The 25,794-nt window shown below is 35.5% G+C and overlaps 1 protein-coding gene and 1 long non-coding RNA gene across 4 annotated transcripts in view; one reads left to right on the top strand and one right to left on the bottom strand.

Annotated features, from left to right (window-relative positions):
* The window catches only part of LOC150089568 (uncharacterized), a 308,906-nt gene extending 302,039 nt beyond the window's left edge, over window positions 1-6,867 (bottom strand). The window contains exon 1 of the long non-coding RNA XR_016548095.1: window positions 6,762-6,867. This is a non-coding gene — a long non-coding RNA (uncharacterized LOC150089568). The remainder of the gene's footprint in view (window positions 1-6,761) is intronic.
* Window positions 1-25,794, top strand: part of LOC150089567 (uncharacterized) — a 366,068-nt gene that overhangs the window by 223,910 nt on the left and 116,364 nt on the right. The gene's annotated exons all lie outside the window — the stretch shown is intronic.

Below are 25,794 nucleotides of genomic sequence, written 5' to 3'. Positions count from 1 at the left end.
GTTATATTAATAAAATAATAAATACATATTTTCCATTTTATTACTGATCAATTAGCAGATAAAGATAGAAAATGCGCTTTAAGCGGCAGTGCATAAATGGAAAGCAAGACTACATTTTCAAGTAATAAAAAGGGCAGAGTGATTATAAACAGTCGCTACCCTTTACGGACTAATGTTATGAGCAATGTCCTATAAGATTCGGTGCTGGGCGCCCCTTCCCCATAACTGTTTTTAATATTTATTAATGATACTGATATAGGTATTTTGGGGCTTAAAAATGGCAACTGAATTTAATATTCATAAACGTGAGGTACTGCATTTGGGGTGGTGATGGTAGTAGTAGTAATAATAATCCCAATAACACGCTGTTTGGGTGGTAAGAAATTATGAAGGTAGTCGAGGATGAAAAAAAAAAGACCTAAGGGTAATTGTCCGACATGAAGTTTTCTGAGAAGTGCAAACAGGCTACTAGAGCAGCTCATAGGATTCTGTCAATAATACCGTATTTATATTTGTAGACTCCTCTGAACATGCTGTCGTCTCGGTGCATAAATATACAGGAATTTTGTTAGCAGGGACAAAGAGGTGGTTATCCTATTGTATAAGGCAATAGCTGGGCCACATCGTGAATACTGGTTTGGAAATCTCATTTCAGTGAAGACTTTGATCTGTTGGAACCAGTGCAGAGAACAGGAAGATTAGTAAGGGCACAAAATAATACTCTTACTTTTTTACAACTGAATCTACTAAGTATTTTTTCCCCTCTCTTCGCTCCCAGATGTTCTAAAGTGACATCAAACTGGTCACTGGCTCGCACAAGGGCTGTATGACCAGTCAACTGTAACTATAATTTGTAAGAGTGGTTCGAGCAAATTTACAAAGCTTACTGAATAAACGATATCACTAAAAGAGAAAAATATCACTTTTTTCGCAAAAATATTTTCTCGTAAAATTCGTAAGATTTTAAAGAAATATATAAAACTGACTTAATGTCAACTGACTCAATGGATGCCATTTTAAAAAATTCGATCCGAAAAGAAATGATTTATTAAGAGACTAGAAAAAAAAAAGATTCCAACTTCGATTTCTATTCGTTCAGATATTCAATACTGTTATTCACGTTGAAAAACAGTATTTAATTATGAGGAAATATATTATAGTATAGACTCCATACAGGTTGGAGTCCATAAAACTCAGCTTTACTCTTTTGTTGCCACCAGCGTATCCTTCATCACTGAAGGAATACCACACCTATGTAAGAGGTTCGGTTTATTACCACTTGATACAAGTAGGCAGAAGCACGGACTGCAATTTATCTACAATCTAACTCATTTTTAGAGATTCATTCTCCTTCTTACTTTCTGAACTTCATTTTCTACCCCACTTTTCTGACGCTGATCGTCGGTACAGAACTTGGTGTCCCTTATTGATTGCAGTACAAATCTGCATTGCTACGATCACTACAGAACCAATAAATCACCTTCAATTTTCTTGAACCCTCCTGTTTCCAATAGTTTGTAGAGAATTTTACAATAAATTGCATAATTTTTGGCTGTTCTCTATATTATGATTATTATGTGCTGTATTGCACTAATTTTTTTAGTATGCTTACTCACTGTATAATCTGCATGACTGTAATTTAGCTAATATCTTAATGCATGTACTAAATATTATCTATTATTATCTTTATTTTCCGAATCTGATACATAAGCAAAATAATCCAATGAGGAGGATGCCATGTGGAACACTGTGCATGTATTTATTATTCTGGCATGGAATAAATGCATGCCATTCCGATATCAATACGTCTTATCGATCCACTATCAAAAGTTACAAATATGGCTTGTTTTTCCTTATTAAGTTCCAATTCATTAAACTACCTTTCAAAATCAGTTATTTAAACGAGTTTACCCACTCATGACCCTATTATTGTTGAGTGTGTGTGTATATGTATATTACAGGACATCTTCATGTGCATAAGTTATATTTCAGCAGTATTTCATTTTACTAAACCACAGTCCATCCAACTTAAGAAAAATCAGTGTTTTCACGATATGGAGAGAACAAGTATGATACAAAGAAACAGAATCTCCATACCAGAGAGAGAGAGCATATTAATCTTCATTCCATTACTTCTCATGTCAACGGGTTGAAGATTACCAATTCATTACAGATAGACAGCGAGCTTAAGGGCAAAATCCCACACTTACCAGATACAGTAAATAAAATGATATACATACCTTACATGCGATTGGCAAGAAGATTATTTATGGAGTAGATGAAATTATCATATCCTGGTTCTAAAAGATAGGAAGGACAAACTATAAATTTATCAGAAAGCTATAACTGAACTAATTGAGTTGGTGGGTGATATGGGAGAGTGATGGAGCTAACAGAAGGTAAACAATACTTACCTTCTAACAGTGTTAGAGGGCAAGTATTGTTTTGTGCAGGGCCGTGCAAACGGGGAGTGCACTGGATGAGCCGCACAAGGGTCCCCAATCAAGGGAGCCATCAAAGTCTCAACATAAATAAACGAGGCCCCTTAACCCCTTTTACAACCGGGCCTTTGCACGACCCTGGTTTTGGGTGGCTGCAACCTGCGATAGCCTTTTGTTTAAAAATTCTTCTGGAGTTTAAAATTCACATCATTTTGTCTCATGTAGTATCTTTCGCCACCTTTACATATTCCATTATTAAGATGTTTCTTTTTTATTTTTCAAAAATTTCCAGTATAAAATAGGAAAAAAATTTATCCACCCAAGTTTTTATTGATTTTCTGTTTTTATTTGATTGCTTCCTTAATTTCATTCACTTTACCATTAGCAGATGTGCACATATTTTGATTTTAATAATCACCAGAGAAACAGGTACAGATATCTTCCTATAACTATTTTTGTCAACACCTACCTACAGTTCTTGCTGCTCGGCCCACATGAGCAGTGATTTGTCATGTTTACCATGCAGCTTTTAAACCCAATAATAAGTCCTAGTTCAGATTCATTCAGGTGTGTGCAACCTCTCCGAATACCAAACGTTTTCGAAGAGGTTGCACACGTAAAAAGACTTTTGCCTATTGCTCAAATTCTGTAACGAACACTAATAATTTTTGCACAAACAAAATGACCACTTGCATTGCCTTGGTTCTAATGTTGTAAAGCTACTGGCCTACGTATTTATATCCCGATAAGAGCCATTCAGATCTTTCTTTGTCTGGCCAATTACACCAGAAGACTAAGTCCAATAGGAAAATAGCATTCGGATTTGGTTGGAAGTATTTCTGTCTTTAGTGTTTCCGTTTCATAATGTTGTCCACGAACAGACTGAGGTCTAGATAATGTAGTTACATAGCGCAGTTCATCATATTTGTAATAGTCTAGCGATAAAGGATTCGTATCGTAACTGCCCCATAAAAAGACACCATCACAAACAAATAATTGTTATATATAAATAAAATAAACCAAATAATGCTCAAGCTAATCATGGACTATAATTACAATCTGTTCTGAGAACAGATTAATAATGCCCTCATGTACTAATTAGACATCGTGGATTTAAAAAGATTCGGGTTTTCAGTTTCTTCGCTATTTCAACACTTCGTCAGCAAAGATACTAAACAAGTTTTGTCACAGGCAACGAGATCTATGAGTAAAGGGTGGCGTCTCCCTCCGTACACTCCATGAATGAATGAATAGATGAAACAGTTTTTGTTTTGGCAGCATGGATAATTTTTAATTGCCGTTCTGTGAATTCTATTGAATTCACAATAGAATTCAATAGAATTCACAGGCTCGTGGCATTTCAATTCAAGAGGGTGACGAGAAGTAGGTAAATACTTAACTTTCTTGCATCATATGCCTCTGCTAATGCCTGAAATATTTGGATTTAACAGAGATGATACTTCATTAGCGCATGGTTAACAGTTAATCACGTGTTAATGAAGTATCATCTCTGTTAAATCGTCATCCATATAAAATGTATCCAGGTTTTCAAGCACATAGAATCTCAATTATTTTTCCATAATAAGCGAACAGATGCATGAAAATGCCCTAAAGTTGAGGAAACTGATAATAAAATATAATTTGCCTGCTTTAGAAAAATTATTAAATGTTTAGCTTAAATTCATATTTTAATTAATTTGTACATTTGGTGCAAATTCAGTGATAAATGAGCACTAGAGTTAAATATATATTAAAAATATAAAATGTATTTTATATATTTTTCAATATTTTTGAATTTTATGTTCTGATTTTTTGTGTAATATAATATCCATACGCCTACGTGTTTTTTTACTTTTATGAATTATCAGAATTTTCCATAAATGTAAGGAGAAAAATTCTATTGAAAGGTATTTTACCAAAAATAAAAGGGGGGAGGTGTTCTTATAGAGAAAATTTTTAGGCAACAGTTATCAACAGAATACAAAGGATATGTTATATCTTTTGTATTCTGTATTTTGAGATAAATATAAATTCAGCAAAGCAAACTGAATTTATATTTTAAAAAATATTAAATTTTTTAAAGGATATTTTGCTTTATTAATGTTAGGACATTTGCAACAATGGATAAAAAAAAAACCTGTCTTCTCCCACTCAAAAAATTCTTCTCAAAAAAGACAGAGTGGTAATCAATGGACGTGGTATCAATGGACGCTGCTCTTCGTGGAGGCGCCTCCGGAGCCAGGTTGGCAGGAGCAGCAGTCCGTAGCACACGCTTCTTGATTAGACTGGGGTTCGAGCCCGTGACCACTAAATACGGAGGATGCGGAGGTAAAGGTAAAGGAATGGCCACTGCATATCCCCGGAGCAATATGGCCTTAGTTGCTAATGCTCCTAAAAACCAAATAACAAACAGCTCTTCGTGGACTAATGTTATTAGTGGAGTCGCACAGGATTCGGTGTTGGGCCCACTGTTTGTATATTTATCAATGATATCGATGGAGGTATATATCAGGGTTAATGTCGAAGTTTGCAGATGATACAAAGGTTGGCAGGGTTGTTAATGACAGTAATGGCACTGTGCTATGTGCTACTGCAACAGGATCTAGAAAATTTGAGCAGATGAGCTGAGAAGTGGCAACTGAAGTTTAACACTGACAAATGCAAAGTACTGCATATGGGTAAAAGTAACCCCAGAGGAATGTACCAAATGTGCGGTACTACACTTAGCGTGGTAGAAAATTAAAAATACCTGGGAGTAATTGTGGAGTCATGAAGTTTTCTGAGCAATGCAAGACAGGCTGCCAGAGCAGGTCATGAGGTATTGTCAATGATATACAGGAATTTTGCTAGCAGGGAAAAGATAATTATCTCTTTGTAAAAGGCAATGGTCAGGCCACGCCTTGAGTACTGCGTACAGGTCTGGAGGCCTCATTTTAGGAAGGCTGTAGAGTTGCTTGAGCATGTACAGAGAAGGGCAACAAGATTGGTGAGGGGCACGAAGGGATCCTCGTACCAAGTAGGCTTAAGTTCTGCAAATTGTAGAGGCTGGAGACTAGGCACCTGCGATGTGATCTGATTGAGGTGTATAAGGCCTTGAATGGGTTGAATACGCTGAATTCTGATGGGATTCTTCCGCTTGCTCAGATTACGAACCTGATGGGACAAATTGAGGAAAGACAGTTGTAGAATAGATGTGCGGAAATTTACTAACTTTAGCCAGAGGGTGGTTAATTGCTGGAACAAACTTCCATCTGTCATTGTGGAAGTTGATAGCTTAAATAAATTCAAGGGGGATTGGACAAACTTTTAGAGGGAATGGTTGTGTGAAATTTTTATTTTTTTATTTTTTTGGCTGATGCTACATAAGCACATTTGCTTGCTTTCTTGCATCACATGCCTCTATTACTACTATTTACTTTAGCTGAGCCAGACAAATTTCATCCCTTACTGTGCTAACTGACACCGTATAGTTTTTCTGGTAGGGATTATCATGCAGGGTGGACCAATTATATTTGACACTTATTTCTATATAAAACAAAGGACCAAAAAACAAGCATTTGTTATATTAATGTAAAATACAAATATGGAAGTTTTATCTTATATTACATGTATAGTTCTTTTTTGGTGCACCTCTGTTTTATTACAGAAATAAAAATACTAAATATAAATGGTCACTCTGAATAACAAAAGAGTCGAAATAACGACCAGCAGCATTAGCAAGAAATAACCTTTTTCCGAATTTCACTAATTTTCTCGATCAAACGAAAACGTGATGCGATTTGTTGAATATCGTACTATATTACACATATTCCAAACGAAATCACATCTGTAGTATATTCTATAAAGACTCTTTTATTAAATCCCTACATATTTACTTCCTTTCTTAATACATTTCTCAGGCACAACCCATCGCCCTCCTTATCTGCAGGCTGAGAGAATACGATCCTATCCATGCTATCATGCCATGTTCTTTGAAGCTCGAATGAAAGTATTACTTAAATGAAAACGCCATTTATAGAGTAATTGTAAATGGCATCTACAGCGTCATAGGTATTGAATGAATTTTCGAATTAAAATGGATGATTCTATGAGCGTTGCGTAAAGAAAAACGTTGTGAAATTAAATTATTTATTAGTATTTCGATTATACATCCATATGTTTCATAAAGCTGTATTCTTCACTTAGAAAGCTGATGGAAAAATCCCAGTTACCTGTATTTGCAACGATAGTGGTAACCCTTATTTATGATCATTCAGAATATCAGTTAATTACTTCGAAATATTTATTTATTTTTTCGAATATCTTCAAATGACATCTTACCTATACACGATTTGGTTTACCTTCGACATTATTTTTTTACCACCTCAGCACACAACGATTTCTTTGTAGAAGAAGAATCGTAATCCATTCGATAAACGAATATACGACATTATCATATGCTGCCACCTGGTGGTACTTGATCCGCGTATTTCTTGAAATTAAACTGAACATATTAGAAATAGAGAATAACAGGAACAGAGAGAAAGGCGTATTGGCTATGCAGTTCTTATTAATTAATATTTTCCCCTTTGCAGTTATGACAAATTTTACACAAGCACAGTTTAAACTTATGAAAGTTATACATAGTATTTTAGTTAATAATCATAAGAGTTCCCTCTAATTCTTTCATAGGACACTCTTAAGATCATTAATTGTGATTTAAATAATGGACATATTGAGCCTCGTTGCTCTTGGTTTATAGGAAATAAACCAAGACCAAAAACAGGAAATTTTAGTAATGATGTAAACAAATATTAAATATATCGTTATTTTGGAATAAAACATATAATATAAATCTGTTTTGAGAGCTGAAAAGTTTTATTTGGTGTTTTTAATAATTATTTTTTTGTCCTTCTAAGGAATAAAATGAGCAAATTGTTCTGGTACACTTCTGATTATTTTAGTATTAAAGTAATACCCATTTCCGTTTATTCTCAAATAGGAATAAACTAAATTAGTAATTGCATACTTCTGGGTTTTATTAGAAATATCATTTCCTCATAGCCTAAAATTAAAACGTTTACATGGATACTGAGATCGATTATTATCATGTCAAAGCATGGTAATAATCTGCCCTCAGTATTAATTTACTCCAGCAATGTTTTCTAGTTAACTGCTTTTCAATTATTAACATAATCATACCACGAATCAAACTATTTGTTAACTTACATTTAATTCGTTAATCATGCATTTTCTACAAATTTTATATTTAGCAGCATGTTTTTTTACCACCCTACATAATAGAGCAACTCTAAATAACAGGCCACAGGTTTACAGGTCATAGCTATTGAATGAAGTTAGAAAAATATCTCTAAAATTTATTTAATGAGGGTCGAAAGACTTAACTTTAAACACTCATATAACACAATGACGTAACTGATAATCAGATATTCTGTTACGTTATTTGCCTTCATTCAGTATTAAAACTGAGCTGCCTACGTCATGTCAGGAATATCACAGGTCAAAATAAGATCTTGGGTTTCAGCTGCACAAAGTACCCATTTCCGTATATGGTTTCTGTAAAAATTCTACGCGAAAGTTAAATAATTGTTAATTTATTACTGCTTTCTAAATCGTAATCGTTCATGGAATGTTTCTCTGACATTACTTTGCACAAATACTACATTTATTTGTATTTATGAATAAACGTTACTTACCAAACAAACAAACAAAAAAAATCTTTGATGAATATATAACACTCAAAAAAATCGCTCTGGTGCAGATTGCAAATTTATTAAAATTCTATTTTATATGCGTTTGAATTGGTAAGTAACCATAGCGATTGAGTAAACTGTATAGTTCTTCGTAGAAGTTTAAAATGTTTCCAGTCATTAATTATGCGTTATACATTCACTAAAGTTTTTTTTTTTTTTTTTATTAATGGTAAAAACAAAAGCTATGAGTTCTATTAACTGCACGACCAGGGACCTACAATCTTAAATGAGTAATGAGATTATGGGAGGGAATTTTGATAAAAGAAAGAATATAACATAACATACAGGTTAAGAAGAAAAACTGCAGATTTGCCACATCATGACGACACTATTTATATACTGGTGTGCTTCTAAACCTAACGAACGAGGAAACACTATTTTAAATATTCTTTAAATCAATTTTCAATCGAAGCTGATTCAATCATTTTTGAGAATCTGAACAGTAGCAGTAACGTGATAGTTAGTTATTTACACCAATTCATATATGCGTCTCATCCATAGAGATGCAGCTGCGATGGCAGTGTTGTGTTAAGGTGAGTAAATAATAATAACAAATAAAAAGAGACGAAAAAGAATTGTGAACAACTATAAATAACATTTACTAGATTGTGCACTAGGTGCACAGTGTGAACATATCCATCAAAACAGAAATGGCAAATTATGTTACAAGCATTCAATTACTAGACTAAGAAACAAATGCTTATGCATTACATAATGATGCAGGGATGAAGATATCAGGACTGTTTTGTACGTGAGAGAAGCAAAAAGTAGCTAAAGATCCACTATTAATCTAAGGTCCACAACGGATAAGTACGAAAGAACAGAAGAAAAGTTTCTTGACAGGGGATTGCGTATAAACATAGTAGTCCATACAATAATTTCCTTAATGGTTTGGGCTCTAAATGGCGTGTATTTTTCCGTCAATTTGCTTGCTATGGGGAATGAAAAACCGGAGTTTTCAAAAGGGAAAACCATGAAACCTTGCTCGAGACTTCGTTCCTGTACGGAAAAAGTCCATAAAAGTCACTCCTGTTCTAATGGGAACAGAATCATATCTTTTCTACATCGTAGCTAACCAGCTAGCAGTGGAGACGTTTCCTCAAAGAAAAAACATAAGCCGAGTCATGAACACAGTGAATATGTATGTGAGTAGTAGCATATATGTTTTCTGAAGGAACTTGGTGAAAAGCACCAGTCGGTTTCAAAGACTGGGCGAAGATAAGCTTGATGCAGGACGAAGTTTCCTTATCAATCATCGGCAAATATTCATTACTTGTAGAGTTTAAAGATGGTAAAATCTGATAGCCAAGTCGTGCCATATTGAAGAAACGCGTTTGAAAAAAATTTAAAAAATATATCAGAAGAAATGCATGCTAGAATTTAACAGAAGCCCCCAGGTATTCGTAAGAATCGATCAATATCTGTTTGCGTTGAATAATGGTAAAACTGGAAGAATTACTTATTTTCCAATGAATTTGAAATATTTGGATTATTGTAGAATTAAAATGTTTCACCCTGGGTTCAAATCCCGTCTGCATAAGAGGAACTTTGCAAGATTAACTGGTTCCCCACACCGTGACTAAATTGCAAAGCCTCGTGAGTGGATAACATTTGTTTTCTTCTCGAAACTCTGGTTTTTCATCCAACAAAAAAGATAAACTGACCAAAGAAAAACTGAATTGATGCAAATCCTGATACTTCCTGACATTATTCACCTTTGCAAAATAAAACAACCCAACCTAGATTAACATGTTATTTTGTGATATCCAATACCGTATATTAATATCCTCCATTGTTCCAGGGAAGTGAAAGCCAGTCTGTCATAGTGTTACCGGAGCTGAATATTTTGGCATCATTAGCAGTCCCCAAATCCGAAACTATTCGTACATATGTAAAATGAGGGAAGAGCCCTTGTATCACTACACATATAATCATTAACGGCTTAGAGGCAAACGTTCAACAATAATAAAAGTAATATAGGTTAGGAAAAACTATATCCATTTCAGCAAGGGGAGGATTATGGTATATTTTGATCTCTTTCTAATTAGAATGTCGGTATTTATTCTGTGAAATGACCTGAAGAGGTGTTTCAATAGGATGCTTCCAAAAGTCCGTCTGAGTTCGTGATGCAAGTAGTGTCGGTGTCAGATTAGCTAATGGCTTTCTTGCAATGAATTCTGGCTGTTATTTGATCAAATTTGCTACTTTTATAATAAATTTTGGAAATCTGTTGATTTCATTTTGGGCCATGGCAACTACGGCAATGGTTGTTGTACTGTATTTGTAAATTGCGAGCATTGTGTGGTCGGTTTTATATATTTTCTAGATAAAAATAAACTCCAGTTTCGGGCAGAAAAATCATGTAATCCTCTTCCAAAATCCAACTTGGTCAGGCGCAGGCTCGAACCCGCATCTTTTACTGTATTGACCGCGAGGACGATTGAAAAGGTCATTTGGACGAAAGACAAGACAAATAACACATAGGCCACCGTAACATGGCGGTCAGGCGCATAAGTACACGTTCTTTGAATGACTGTGGTACATGTGACTGAAATAAGGTGCCGTTTCTGGTATTCTATCCCTCCCTCCCTCCCTCTCTATTTTGTGAACTCCCCTGATGTGATCACACAGTAAGAGGAGTTCATAAGGAGTAAAAACACAGGTCTTCTGGGTTTACTCCCAGAAGGAAATGGATTTAATTCCAGAACTTCGATGGAAGAGTCAAATGCTGAGCAACTCTTTCCTTGAGTCTAGAAGCAACGGAAAATTATGTTTCATTAAGACTTAGCGGAAAGCAAAAGCGAATACCTTGACAAATAGATTTGCTTTATGGATCAATTTGGAAACTTTATGATCACTAGTATCAGTTAAGGAGAGGATTCTGAAATTCTTTGAGCAACATTATTAGAATATCATATTAATTCTGACTCAGTGGAAGAAATGTATCTTGATTATTTATTTAATAATATCCTTCTTTGCATCAGATTGTAGTTTCAAAGCCTTAAGTAGTTTGAGTGGTTTAAACATTGTATACTTTTATGTAAAAAGAGTAGTTTTTGTGTTTCACGTGATTAACTAATTTGGAATTCATTCAGAAAGGAAAACCTTTACAGAATGAGGAATTATGGTAAATAGAATAATCAGTTTTATTTCACTATAACCCATATTAAGGACCTCTTCAGCATTTTCATTTGCAGTATAATGAAACCACTCAGCCTTAGGGAGTGAGCGAAGGTTCTTCCCATTAGCTTTGCTGTAATAGCCAAGAAAACCAGAACAGAAGGAAACTAAGAAGAGGAATTGAGTATGGAATGAAAACAAAGATTATAGTGGTCAAAGTTAGTGTTGGATCAAATTTGACAAATGAATCCTGTTATGCAAAGAGTGGGTTCTTGAAGCAAAATATTCAGGAGTATTAAAATATATTGTTGATTAGATAACATAATGAGGTAAAATCGAATACTTTGACTTTTATATCAATGAATGCAGCTTGTTATTGTTAGTTATTTGGTTTTTAGGAGCATTAGCAAATAAGGCCATATTGCTCCGGGAATATGCGGTGGTAATTTCCTGACCTTTCCTCATCTTCCGTATTTGGTGGTCACGGGCTTGAACCCCGGTCTAATCAAGAAGCGTGTGCTACGCACTCTGCTCCTGCCCACCTGGCTACGGTGGCGCCAATGAATGCAGCAATGCTACACCTCTCTAGAAACTAAAACTATAATTTCTTTTATATATTAAATATAAAAATTTTGATCGTGACTAATTATAATGGTTTCAAAAATTTTGAAAACAGAACAATAGTAAAAAGCCATATTTTCATGAACATCCTGCAATTTTAATATCATTACGCAAATCCTTTACTAGACTGCGACTCTACATATTACAGAATAAAAATGAAAATACATAATTCTGATATCTTGATGAGATTTCTATAAAGTATGGAGCAATGCAAGTTTAGACATATCAGATCCATCTTAGATCACCTATTAAAAATGGAAACAAATATTAGAATCGCCTTTGTCAAATCTGAACATCTACAGTTTCAGGTGCATCAGCGACTTAAACCATCTTCCATCATTATCTATTATATCTACACGTGTATGTTCACACATGCATAGATATGATACACTTTTCGATTTGTACAGTGTGTAGGCTAAAAGACCTATACTAATTATAGGCCCACCCTGCTTCCTCCACCCGAGATCGACCAACTACTGCCTCGATTGAAGAGGACTTTAGAAATTCCTCCAGTAATATTAAAAGGCTCGTGGCTAGACTTCTCCAAATGAGTGACAAGTGGCAAAACCACTGTATTGTCACGGAGAACGTTCGAATAAGAGTGCTAGAAAGTCAGATGGAAGAACTGGGGTTCATTTTGATCGTGAAAAACGATGCATAGTTAGGTTGAATAATTTTTAGTAACCGATACACTGGTTAATGATAAATCCAGTAATAGTAACCGATGACAGATAAATCCAAAATCTAAGGAACTGAATATGGAAGTCAATACTTGACATTGTAGAGAGTCGCTTTACAATCCAGAATTATCGGAGAAGCCACAGTTATAAGTTGCAATTCGGCTATTATAGTTTTCAGGTATTATAGTTAAATGCTGTTATATTTTTCAATGATATTAGAGTTGAGTGATTTCTAGTTGCCGAAGAGTTGATAATTGTTACCGAAGGGAAAGAAGAATTTTTATTGGATTTGTTGCGCCATGGCCGTGTTAGCCAGTGGCTGACAGTTATTTGATTTTCTCTGGAAAATTAGTTTTTCATCCCCTTAAAGCAAACTGTTCTTGTTGTAATAGAGTTTTAGGAGCATCAGCGACTCCGTTATATTGTCTGTAAATTATGTTGTAGTCGATTTTCTGTTTTCTGAAAGAAAAATCCGTCTTTCCGGGAGAAAAAACTATGCTACCATCGCCTGATCTCAGCCAAGTTGTGAAAAATTGCCCTAAAAATTTCTTACATCATCGACGAAACTCGAACTAAGGTCTTTTCCACCCAGAGGTGGGAGGACAGCGATTTCTACAAACTGTGCTACCCACTAGGGAAAAATTGACCGCAATACCCGCACATTTCATTCATACTATGCATCATAATCATCATCATCTTAAGCTATTATGCATGTTTATTTATGAAACAGGGTGGTAAAAGGATATCTTGAAAAGAACAAGGGACCCAACATAATTCTAGAATAACATAAGGACCCAACATCAACATAATTCTAGCGATCTTCCCAATATTTTCCCTAAGTTCTAAAATATCATCAAACCAGTACTTTCCATCAAGTCTGCACATGATATCATTCCCCATTAACTCTTTTTCATACCATACTTTAGCATCAGTTTCATTATTTATCATGTTTTTTATTGATGGGTAATAAAATAGTTTCAGGAGATTTTGGCGATCGATATTGGTTACTATATGAAAAACCATTAAATTTCTCCCACCCTAATACTAAGTATTTCTCAACTTCTGCCGGTGACGAGAATCGACCCAAAGTCTCTTCCTCATGTGAGAGTGTAGGGTAGCTATTCAATTCTCTACCTGTGAGGGCAATGGGAGAGAAATGAAAACGTTCGTAGCAGCAAACAGAAACATGGGCGCGATGCATGGGAAAAAAGGTAGCTAGAGTTAAATGTTGCCCGAGGGACAGATACTGAAGACACAAATAATTCAAAGTGAGGGGGGTGGGAAAATTTAGTAGGAATCAGAGAATTTTTATCGACTCGGTCCTTCTGTTGGTGTAAATTAAGACTTGACAAAGAGGAGGAATCTGGCTCATGAGGTGAAAGTGGATACTGCTACTCAAATGTTCACGCAATCGGCCTGATATTTAGCGGTTTAATAAATTAGGTATGAAATTGTAGATAGATAAATAAATAAAAATTATCAGAATTAAGTTTACTTTAAAATAACTGCGGTTTTACTTATATTATTTTTTATCATTCACAATGATGGGCGTGGAATTAATTCGAATAACCTTGATGTGTGCTATGCATTGGCTTTAAGAAGATATAAAGATAAGCGTTATAAAACAAAGGATAGTCGCGCCTAGGTCATTAATTTACATAGATGATAGCTGAAGTCACATTTATAAATTGCTGAATTGTGCGAGTTAAAGAGAAAAGCACCTGAAACCAGTATAACTTGAAAACTAAATACAATATTGTTTAGTAAGGGGCAGTAATTATTTATTCACAGTGGAGATGCAAATGCACACAGAATATAGCTTTGTAATTAGAATAACAACGTATTTGCAGAATTTTGGTAAATTATTAGTGATAGTTATTTAATTTTCGCAGTTTGCTATGATTCTTTTTTCTGGTAAAAATCGTACACTGCATGAAGTATACACTACTCTGCATTTTGAAATAAATTCACGTTTTTTCAGAAAACGGCGTTTCTGAATCATTTGCTAACGCTGATGCCAAAAATGGCTTCCGTTTGTTTCCATCACGTCAGGTTTAAAATCACGAAAGAGAACTAGATTTTTCACAATTTTTTATTAATTTTAGCAGAATTTGTGCACTGAAATTACAACAAAATGCTATTTTTACCAGATATGATATTTAATTAACTGTTGAAAACACTATTAAGAAGGGCATTGTGGTAAAAGTCCACTAAACACTTACCTTTCATATTAAAAACTGATCTACAATGGGTCAAATTTTCGTTTCTTTGATTTTTCTTGCATATTCTTCAGTCTCTCTTCAGGATCCAACAATAGTCAGCCATCATGTTGATATTCCATTTCCCCTGGTACCTCATCTCTCCATGTCTTTAATATCCTGTTGAAACCACTCCACCCTGCTTTTCACTAACGCTTCCTAGATTTTCTGGGAAGTAGTCGTTGTGTGAATGTAAAAAAATGTATCGTGATACTCATGTTACAGATTAGCTTCTTGAAGTTTTCCAAAATATTTTCAACTATATTCTTGTAGTCTGGAAAATTTTTCTCTAAAAAGTTCAACAACAGACATGAAGCTAATCTATGCCTGTTTTTTTTTTTTTTTTTATTCATCGTTCCTTCAAAATATCGGTCCCTCATCGGTTTCGAATTTGTGGTCCAACAAAATACTTTGTTTTAGCTTCTCTTGAGTGATCGTTGGGAATTTAGTACAAAGGTAGTAGAAGCAAAGCCCTTTCTGAGGTTAAGCTTTCACAAATTGTTTCATCAAACTCAGTTTGATGTGGAAGCAAGACAATTTTTGGGGTCTACCAAGAACTGTTTGGTTCATAAACTATGTTCTTTGATCAGGGCAATAAACTGCCCCTCTTTGGCCAGACCTTAGTCATTCCAGTGCTTATTCCTTGTCCGACTGTCTCGCTCACACAAAAAACAAGGCATTTTTGTGTAGGCAGATTGCTGTCCAAGTAAAATTTCTATCGCTTTAAAGTCAGTTCAGACCATGTTCTTCATAGTTAATATTTGTCAGCAACTTCAAATTCTCATACGTTTCTTCCTTCAAATGCAGAGTGAGCTATTGGAATTGACCCATATTTATTTCCATTTCAGAGCAACACACCTTTGAGACTCCTCTTTGATGAGTCTCAAATAATAGTAAAAAGTCCGCACTGTGTAGGATTTTAACTAATTCTTAATTATTTCTAAACGGCCTATGTGCTGGAAGTTTTTTGACTAAAGTCTAGAACCAGAGTTCTGCAGATTCCTTTGGTGAATTTAAATCTCCCAGATCATCGAGTTGATGCTGCGAAAACAGTTGAGGCTGGACTCAATGTCTCCAGGCGTGTAGACTTCAGTTGAATCTTTAGAAACTTCACTTTCAGCACTCTCTGCTACTGCATTCTCCAATATAAGTGAAGGACATGGAATTGGCAGGTTATTTCCATTTGTGATTGGTCTAATGGCAGATGGAATATTAGGATACACAATGCCCTTCTCTTTGTATTATATTCCTCCACATTAACTAAGCAAAGGTAACAGTCATCACAGTGGTTTGCAGACGCCCGTCAAATCATAGTAATTGCAAATGGTATAGACTTCTTTTTATCATTTTTCCGCAATCACGATGCTTCAAAACAGGTTCGGCAAACTTTATGTGGAGCCCATTGTTTTTCTTGGTCACCGAGTTTCACTCCAAAATAAGCACAATAGACATTTTTTTACAAATGTCTGTAATATCTTGTCTTTGCTTGAGGACTTCATAACTTCCACAAATATAACAAAATAAGTTCGAATTGTTCAAACACTTGCGTGAAGACCTCCGTGTAAGAAAAACACTGCATGGAGCAATATTTTGCTCCATGCAGTGTTTTCTCTGATAAACCCTGCCCAATGCAGCAGTGTTTTCTCTGATAAACCCTGCTGCATGGAGCTCTCAAAGTCAAGAAAGAAATTACTGAAGGCAGTGTTACCAAAGTGTGAAGATTACAAATTCCCAGCATTTACTCATAACTTAATATATTCAATATATTCAAACTAATGACATCAACTCAAGTGATTTGTGAAAAACGGTATGTGATAGAAAAAAACGAATAACGTTTCTGAAATCAGCGTAAAAAACTGAGTTAAAAACAACTATTAGTTTACGAACATCAAAAACCATACAGAGTGGTGGTGGTATCTTAGATAGGGTCGTGTTTGGCATACTTAACCGAGAGATTTATGTCAATTCAGAGGTGGAGGAGGAAAAGTAAAATTATGGTGGAACAGCTGTAGTTTTATTTAACTTGGAAAAAGAACTATTACAAAAGGTATTGAAGGAAAGGTGAAAAGAAACAGTCTAGTGTCACTGCCAAGGATTTTATTCAGTGTTCGGTTTTTCTAAATCAACCTCTGATTTTATTAACAGAGTTTTTGCAGCGATTAGCTACTCTCTAACCTTTAAGGGTTCTTTGTAAGGGAAAAAAAAAATTAGGTACTAAAGAATAGCTGATAATCTAGTGGGTATTTGAATAACTTGTATTAGCAATAGCAAATGCCTCGGAAAGTTTATCAACCAGGTGAATGCAATTCGTTAAACGGAACGAATTTCATTCACGAATTGCAGTTCAGAAGATTACTCAATAAGTAAAATGTCTTCAACAGCTAGAAAAGTCATATTAGAGATCTAACTTCAAGGAAAAATACCAAAAAGTTCCAATTTTGCTGTTTTGGGATGAAAAACCAGTTTTCCCGATTAAAAAAACACGCAGAATTCATTCGAGACCGACTAATTCGCGCCTAAAAGAAGTCAGTAAATGATGATCCTGTCAAGATGGAATTCAAACACAGACCATTCCCACGTGAGAAAAAACAGAGATCGTAAGCAGTGATAAAAGCTGCCTACCGGTTATGATATTAACAGGCTTACATTCTTAGTGGGTTTACTCAATTTACTTACATATGTGTGAGCATTTTAAGAAACAGTTCCCAGCATTGCAGTGCAGTGCTGGGAGGATGATTTAAATCATTCTTGGTGGAAATTTAATTCCAATTAAATTTCCTTTCGTGATTACATTGAAACATATTTAAAATTTAAGCATTCCTTATTTATTTTAAAGAGAAAAAAAGAGAATCTTTATTGCAGCATATGCAGGCATTATCATCTCATTACGATATTTTTAATTAACTGATAATTTCGATGCATTGTTTAAAACTTTAATTATCACGAATCTATTATATTCCCTGATTAAAACAGTTTAACTTGGTTTCTTAATTCACATATTAATTAAATTTGTTTAATTATATATTAATCTGTTATTTAATTTTCTTAAAACAAATTTCTAAATGTAACGAGATTATATGCCGTTCGTTTATTTGATTAATCTATGCCACATGAACACAAAATGCTTAATAATATGTACAAGTACCTAAAGCATATAGTAAAATAAAATTCTAAAGATGTAGTATGCGCAGAAATAAAATTTATTATTTCTTTTGTATTTTTTTTAATGTAAAGTAGTCACTATTTGAGGAGGCGCTGGTGCTCGTTCTGTAGGAGCATGGTGATCGATATTCGAACTAGGGATGGATAGAGTGCCAGTTAAGCAAAAATTAAACGAGAATCGTACTGTATTTGGGAAAAATTTTTAAATTATTTAATACTGTGAAATATATATGTATTAAACTTTTCATATTTATTAAAATGCGAGAATTAAAAGGCGAAAAAGGCAAGGAGAAAATTCAGTACAAATCATGGGAAGGAACTTCTCATCTGAGATTTGCTAAACGGTCTCGCTTGAAAAAGATTTAATACGTTCCTTACATCCTTGATGAGATTCGAACTTGAACCTTTCCAACCGATTGACAAAATAACAACTAAAGTGAACAGATTTTGAGTCAAAGGGTGAAAATGATGATAAAGTTATAAATTTCGAAGACTCGGAAAATGTATAAACCCCTTTTAAAATGAGTTTAGTCATACGTGAATAGTTAGCTGAAATAAGATGAGTGATGATTGAGGAAGATGACTGTTGAGATTCACTTATAGAAAGTTGAGTTTAAAAGACTGTAGCCGGAAAGTTGGATTACACAAAGTCCTAGTATACTTTTGAAGTGAATTCGGAAGATGTCATTTATCTATTCTAGACTATTCCTGTATTAATATGGAAAGTCATATTGCAGTTTTACTATTTGTTGATAGCTTCTAATAGCAGAATAAATAGGGTGCAATGTATAAAAATATCCTACCTTTTTGGAATTTTGTATTATGATGTGTATAATATGGCCAGCAATGCCTCTAACACAAATACTTTAGAACAGTAATTCTGAACTTTTTTTCCTTTCATTCAGATCTCACGGAGGATCACTGATCCTCTTTCAATGAATCCCCTCCTCCAACCAAGGTCAAGAAACTTAATTTATATTACTGTATTTTGTAACAATCATTGTGACCTGCAGTTTGAGCAGCACTGCTTTAGAAGTTACTATTCGTAGTAGTTCTTGTGTAAATATTCTACGTCTGAGCTGGATTTGATATTAGAATTTATGCGCAATCCTAAGTGCTTTGCTGATGCTGCTTTCCTGATAAGATTACAAGAACGTAAACATAGTATATCTGCGCGTATAAAAGATGGAAGAATTAACTGAAATGCTTTATATTTCTTAATATGTTTGCTCTGAGCATCTCGCGAATATAGCAGTAGTTTCTCGAAATATACTAGTGGAAAAAAGTTAACGTGTAAATGGCAGAAATGAAGTACTTTGTAGAATAATTGAAACAAGTGAATGAAATTTTTTTTTATGGAAGTGTATTACGTACTATATTCTCTTACTCTGCTGACTAGCATGTGCTAATTTGCATATTTCAAAATGAGTCGATGAAATACTCTTATGTAAATAAGATTAAGGCATAAGTTTATTTGCGTCACGATATCTCCTTGACTCATTTCGAAATATGCAAATTAGCACAGCCCTATCAGAAAATGAGCAGTTAGCAGAGCAAGTCGATCTTAATTTTAACTGAATTCGGGCCTTTTTTTCCCATCCGATGAAGGAGGACAGTGATTATAACAGCCGTGCTAACTGCGAGAGCGCGCTCTACTTTTGAGAGCATTATCGTTCAGTTAGAAGGAAATGGAAGACAATCACACACTCTTACGAAGTTTGATATATGGGCCGAAGATTGGAAACTGGTGAAATTATGAGCACTTAAACCTGCGTTGGGTGTAATCAGTCTTTAATTCCTCAAAGAATTATAGATTATCAGACATTTCGTAGTACTTCCTTTGCGACTTCTTCAATGAACTCCTGTAATGTTGTCCTTAAGATATCATTAGTATCGCAATGGTATGCGAGGCTGATGTAGCATAAGGACATTACAAGAGTTTTGAAGAGGTGGTGCAGGAAGTACCACGAAATGTCTGAAAATAATCTGTAATTCTCAAAAAAATTAAAGGCAAATTACAATCCACGCAGGTATAAGTGCTCATTATTTCTACAATTTCCAGTCCTTGATATATCTGCGCACCATGCAGCTAAAAGAATATTTAAGAGCCGTAATGGACAAAAGATTTCATCGGTACGCTTCGGAGCAGTCACAGTTCCTCTCTGTCGAAGATGTATAACCGCGAGCATGCATTGCATATTATGGTCTGTCCAGACCATTAAAACCATTCCAGCCATAGTGCCACTCAATGTTTATTTGTTGGTCTCGAATCCTGCACCATCTCCAGATAACGATACATCAAAAATGAGACGATAGATACCCAATCATGCAGTTTTGCATGCAGACTTAAATCTGCAGTGAACTGTTGTGGTTTCTTCAGATCAACTAAAGTGTATTATTAAGGCTCTACCTAATTTTTTTGCCGTCGGAACAGATAGATGGATGGATGGATGGATGGTTGGTTGGTTGTTAAAGGGTTTTTGAAGCATCGACCTCACGGATCGTAGCGCGCAAGTAATTTTGTCAGGCATACTTTTCTGTCGTCCGTGTGGATCTCTGCATTTCAGTTTTCTTATGTATCTTGGTATGGCTTTACTTAAGGTATTCTTTTTACGTTGTTGTAATGTTTATATGGTATTTATAACATATGATAAAGATTAATTGCCTTTGTAAATCTGAAGTTATCGGTAACTTTACTTTATCACCTAGAAAGTCTGAAAGAGAGAAAGCTGACTATGATTTGTAGAGAGCTGCAAAGACTTCTTTCATTTTCATATTCGCAGCAGTCTAAAGTATGTGTTTAACTGTTGTGACTGTGTCAGAAATTTGGGGTCTTGGTGTTTCTTCAGTTTGAAGAAGGAAAGAATGCGTGATATAGGTATATCCTGTTTTCAGTCTGGCTAAGATTAACTCTTTTCTCCTTAACTTTCTTAAGCTTGAAACAATTTTTTTTAATTTTTGGTTTAATCTGATATTTGTTTGAAGTTTGGTTTTGTCAAATCTGTTGTCAAATAGTTTGGCAGGCTCTTTGAACAATTGATCTATAGTCCGTATATGAAGTAAGAAAGGGCTTTTGGGGTAGAAATGTGGTGGTTTTTGCTTCTTTGTCTTAATTTCCACTCATTCCTATGCGTCCTGGAATCCAGTAAAGCTGTATGTCTCGTTTCTGCTTTGTGAGGTTTATTACAATCTGACGGGTTTGCTGGAGAATTGGATCGGTATAAGAGGTTGCGCCTAGTAATACTCGTAAAATGTTCAGAAAATGATATACCTTTCTGATATATCCTATTTTTATACTGGTTCAGTGCTATATGAAACTACCAAAAGAGTGCAGTGTAAACACTGCACTCTTTTGGTAGTTTGTACGATAATGTTACATCTGGGTGGACTGCTGGAGCAACTATTGAATTTCCTGATTTCAATATATCTGCGGCAAATTGAATTTTTGTTACAATTATGTAACAAAAATTACATAATTGTGTTCGATGTATGGCAGTAATTGCTGGAAAAACCATGGGTAAGGTTGTTTTACTCTAATGCTGTTGTTGTTGTTTTGGTTTTATTGGCGCATCAGCTACTAAGGCTATAATGCGCCAAGACCAGCTCTAATGCAATGAAAGGTCACACCGGAGAGGCTGTAATTGCCATGGCGGAGGTGTCTCTGTTGGCATTTAGCAACATCTATATTAAGGTAGTTTCTATCAACATCTGAGTTTAATGCCTAATGGTTTGATCTGCACGCGATTTCGATAATATTTTTTCACCTGGAGTTAAAGAAGGCTGCAGATGAAGTTTTTTTTTTTTTTTTTAGTTAAATATCTCATCTTGTAAACATAATTTAGATCCAGTTTTTGTCATCTGAAGCTTAGTGGTAGCTCATTGTTTTGTATAAAGACTATTACAGGCGATGTGCGAAAAATGCCTGTTGTTGCTATACGCAATGACGGACTAGGTCTACCATTTTGGTACACTTTTTGGTGCCGAATTGTAGACTGGTACACTGTATTCCAATTTTGACCTAAGTAGTGCTTTATATAGGAAGTGCAAAGTGTACTTTGAGTATGTTGAGACGTTTCGTACAATCTGTTCGCAATTGTCTTATGTTCGAAAAAGGTCAGCTTCCTTTCCAGGATTAATCTTAGAAACTTAACCCTTGATTTAGTAGTGATAATTTGGTGCCGAATGTAAGCTCAGGGTCTGGATGCAGATTTCGTTTTCGGTAGAAGTGCACATAGCTTTTTTTTGCACATACTGTATCTTAAATACATTTCTTCGGGCCCATCGGTCTATTTTGTTAATTGCACATTGTAATTGCCTCTGCAATTGTTCTCGTGATCTGTGACTGGCTGGATGTGCTAAAGTCATCTACATATAGCGCGTGCAACATTGTAGGCAGGAATTGGTTTTTGTTAGCGTATCTTTATAGCAAAGAGGGTAGCATTTAAGATTGAGCCTTGAGGAACTCCTTGTTTATATGTTTTTGAAAGGGAAGTTTGTATTCACACTTGAAAAGTTCTATTCATCATGAAGTTTTTATGAATACAGATAAATGTCCGCGTAATCCTGCATTATGTATGTCCTGCATGATGCCGTATTTCCACAGTCTGGAAATACGGCAAATAATATGCTTTTTCGATATAGGAATACTGTATACTGATATTAGTTTTAGTTGTGCCTTCTAGACAAGCCAAAAATAAATAAAAACTAAACTAAATAGACACAAAGCCTGAATTGTGCCCAAGAGGGCACAATTCAGGTCTTGTCTTTCGGCTTCAAATCAGTCCTTTTTTTTTTGAGAAAAGGGATTTCCTAGATTCATGTCTTTCTCTGCAAATATTTTTAATACCGAATCATCACGTGTTCTTGTATTTTCTTTAGCCATCTGTTGAGTTGTGCTGCCTTTCTTTCCATTGTCTTGGTTTTTGTCTAGATGTGAATTCGTGGTTAACTGGTCTGGTGGAATTGTAATTGGCGTGTTTACCATCTGTTCTTGCATTTGAGATTGTAATATGCAAAGTAAATACCTTGCTTATGATGAAAAAGATTCATTTGGCGATCTCAGTTTGTATCCCTTTTGTGTTATGTTTGTGGTTTGTTTAGTGGGTGAGCTTGGGTCATTTTCGTGGCCTCCTGGCACGTTAAGTTCACTGTGCTATGCTTGTCTATTATTATTATTTTCTTGTTGTCATTTATCACACATTCTAGCATAGGCTGGGTATTCTCCCCTACAGTTTGAACAAGTTGGTGTGGGAGCATTACATTCATTATTGTCATGTTTCTCTGGAGCCACATTTTGTGTATATGGGTACACCTCTGCATGCTGCCTATCAGTGACCATATTTCTGGCACTTTTAACTCTAGAAATATGATCACTGATAGGCAGTGACCATATTTCTGGCACTTTTAACATCTAGATAGATTATGTATGCATACCCTAACTTGACAATTCAGCCTGCTTTAATCGTCATTGGAAGTCTTGGTGTATTTAGGGTGAAGATTAAGTTCTTAGTTGGTACAATTTTACCTTCTCTCTTTACTGAAATTCTCTTGACGTTTGTCACTCCTTGGTCTTTAACCTCTGATACATGCAGAGGTTAAAGATCAAGAGATCCACTCGGAAATGATCCGCTCTTGAGCTGTTTAGTGTATTGTGAGGTGTTTCCACTACTAGTATTCTTCCAAATTTCGTTGTTTGCACTACCTTTTCCGACTGGTTAAACACTTGTAGTTTCTGCTAAGATATTCTCAAGATCGGAGACTCCGATCTTCAGAATCTGCTTTTAGTGTTCTTATTAGATCTTAAGCATTTTTGAAACAGGAAGGGAGACATTTTTCCCATTACCCGATCTCCTGCACAATGCTGGAGCTACTTTTGTGTGGGCATCTTTTCCCTGTCTCTTTGCCACACTGCTTTGTGAGTTATCCATTTTCTGGTTTGGTGATGCTTTGTCTGTCATTCCAAGGGGAGTATGTATGTATATTTTCGATGATAGGGCTGATCCTGGAACATTAGTTGAACTCCACCAAAATCATTCAATATAAATACAGGTCACTGTAGAGGCCGAATGGGGTGTTGTTGGGGATCTGCGTTAGGATAGTGTAGGAGGTTTAATTATGTTAACTAGGAATTCAGTAGGAATATTTTTACTCCAATATATTCACTCCAAGTGGAGTATAGTATCCTATGTAGGGCGGCACCACAACATTAGTTCAACTCCGCCTCGGTAAATTATGATGAATACAGATCTCTGCAAGATGCCAGTAATGTGTGCAATAGTGCGTGGCTGGGCCTTTTAGCCCTTGGTAGATGATCTGCCAAGGTCCCCGTCACGTAGGAGCAGTACACGAAGTGACCAAGTAGTTAGAAATTAATAGGGTTAGTTTTGTAGCAAAGAAAGACATAAATATCTAAATAAGGAATAAAGTTTTCAGAGAATGATTTTCACGTCGTGTTCATAGATACACACACTGGCCAAAAAAAAAAAAAAAAAAACTAACCTTTGTATTGACAGTCACAAACAGAAGAAATGCAAATCAGTGACGTAGGGAGGTGACGTGTTGCCTAGTTAAGTAAATGAATGCACAGGCTGTTCGATTGCAGTAATCTGAAGCCAGAATGGAGAAAACGCGTGATCTGTCAGACTTTGAAAAGGTCTTATTGTGGATGCACGTTTAGCAGGAACCATGAATCAAGAAACGAAAGACATGACTGGTTTCTTAAAAGCATCCATCTCAAGGGTTTTTAATGGCTGGAAAGCAAGTGGTACTTCCACATCTCAAAGGCGTAAATGTAGCAGAAAAACAATACTTCAAGAGCGAAAGCACCGTATTCTAGGGAGGACTGGTGGAATACTAGTATACTGTGCAGTGAATAACATCTGAATTCAACAAAGTCACCGACTATTTCAATCCGTACCATAGAATCGAAGAAAGTGGGTATTGGAAGTCGCCTGCCTATTGGGAAGTCGCCTAAAAAAACAGAGAAATCCACAACGCAGAGAACGTCGTGATTGGACAGTTGAACAATGAAAAAGTCATATGGTCAGATGAATCACGATACATTTTGTTTTGCAGTGATGGTAGGCAGAGTGTGACGAAAACCATGAAACAATGGACCCTTCTTGCCTTGTTAAGAAAACCCAAGCATCTGTAGGTGGTATCATGGTACGGAGAATTTTTGATTTACACGGACTGGGTCCCTTGATACCGGTGGAAGGTCGAAGTCATCCAGGAAGTACCTGAATTGTGTGTCAGATCTTCTGCACTCTGGAACGTTACATTGTAATAGCGTAGGTAATGGCTACTTTATGGATGACAATGCAACAGCATATCGTGCCAGTATGGTTCAGGGAACACGGATTTCCACCATATTCCCCGCCCCACATTCAACTGATCTCAATCCTATTGAGAATGTGTGGGATATGCTGGGGAGAACTATTCGGCAACGAAGTCCTCCTCCTCGAATTTGGTCACAACTACGGATATTTTGCTGTAAGAACGGTTACAATTAAACCGAAACACCTTATAGAATCCCTGCCACACACTTGCTGTTATTCAAAACAAAGGCGCTCCGATTCGATATTGAATAAAGTTTCGCATTTTTTTGGTCAGTGTATGTATATTAGTAACATTTAATTCTGTTAAATTGACAGTAATGGTTTTATTGTAGTCAAAGGTCTATATTGAAATTAATGTATTCCTTTTAATATCCCACTTTATCCCACTTGGAGCAAAGAAAGTTTAGATTACACGGAGCGAT

This window comes from Mastigoproctus giganteus, chromosome 2 (genome assembly GCF_048544385.1).
Source record: "Mastigoproctus giganteus isolate SK-2022 chromosome 2, ASM4854438v1, whole genome shotgun sequence".
Lineage (NCBI taxonomy): Eukaryota > Metazoa > Arthropoda > Arachnida > Uropygi > Thelyphonidae > Mastigoproctus > Mastigoproctus giganteus.
Note: the sequence above shows the minus strand (reverse complement) of the source record. Positions and strands in the feature narration are given on the sequence as shown.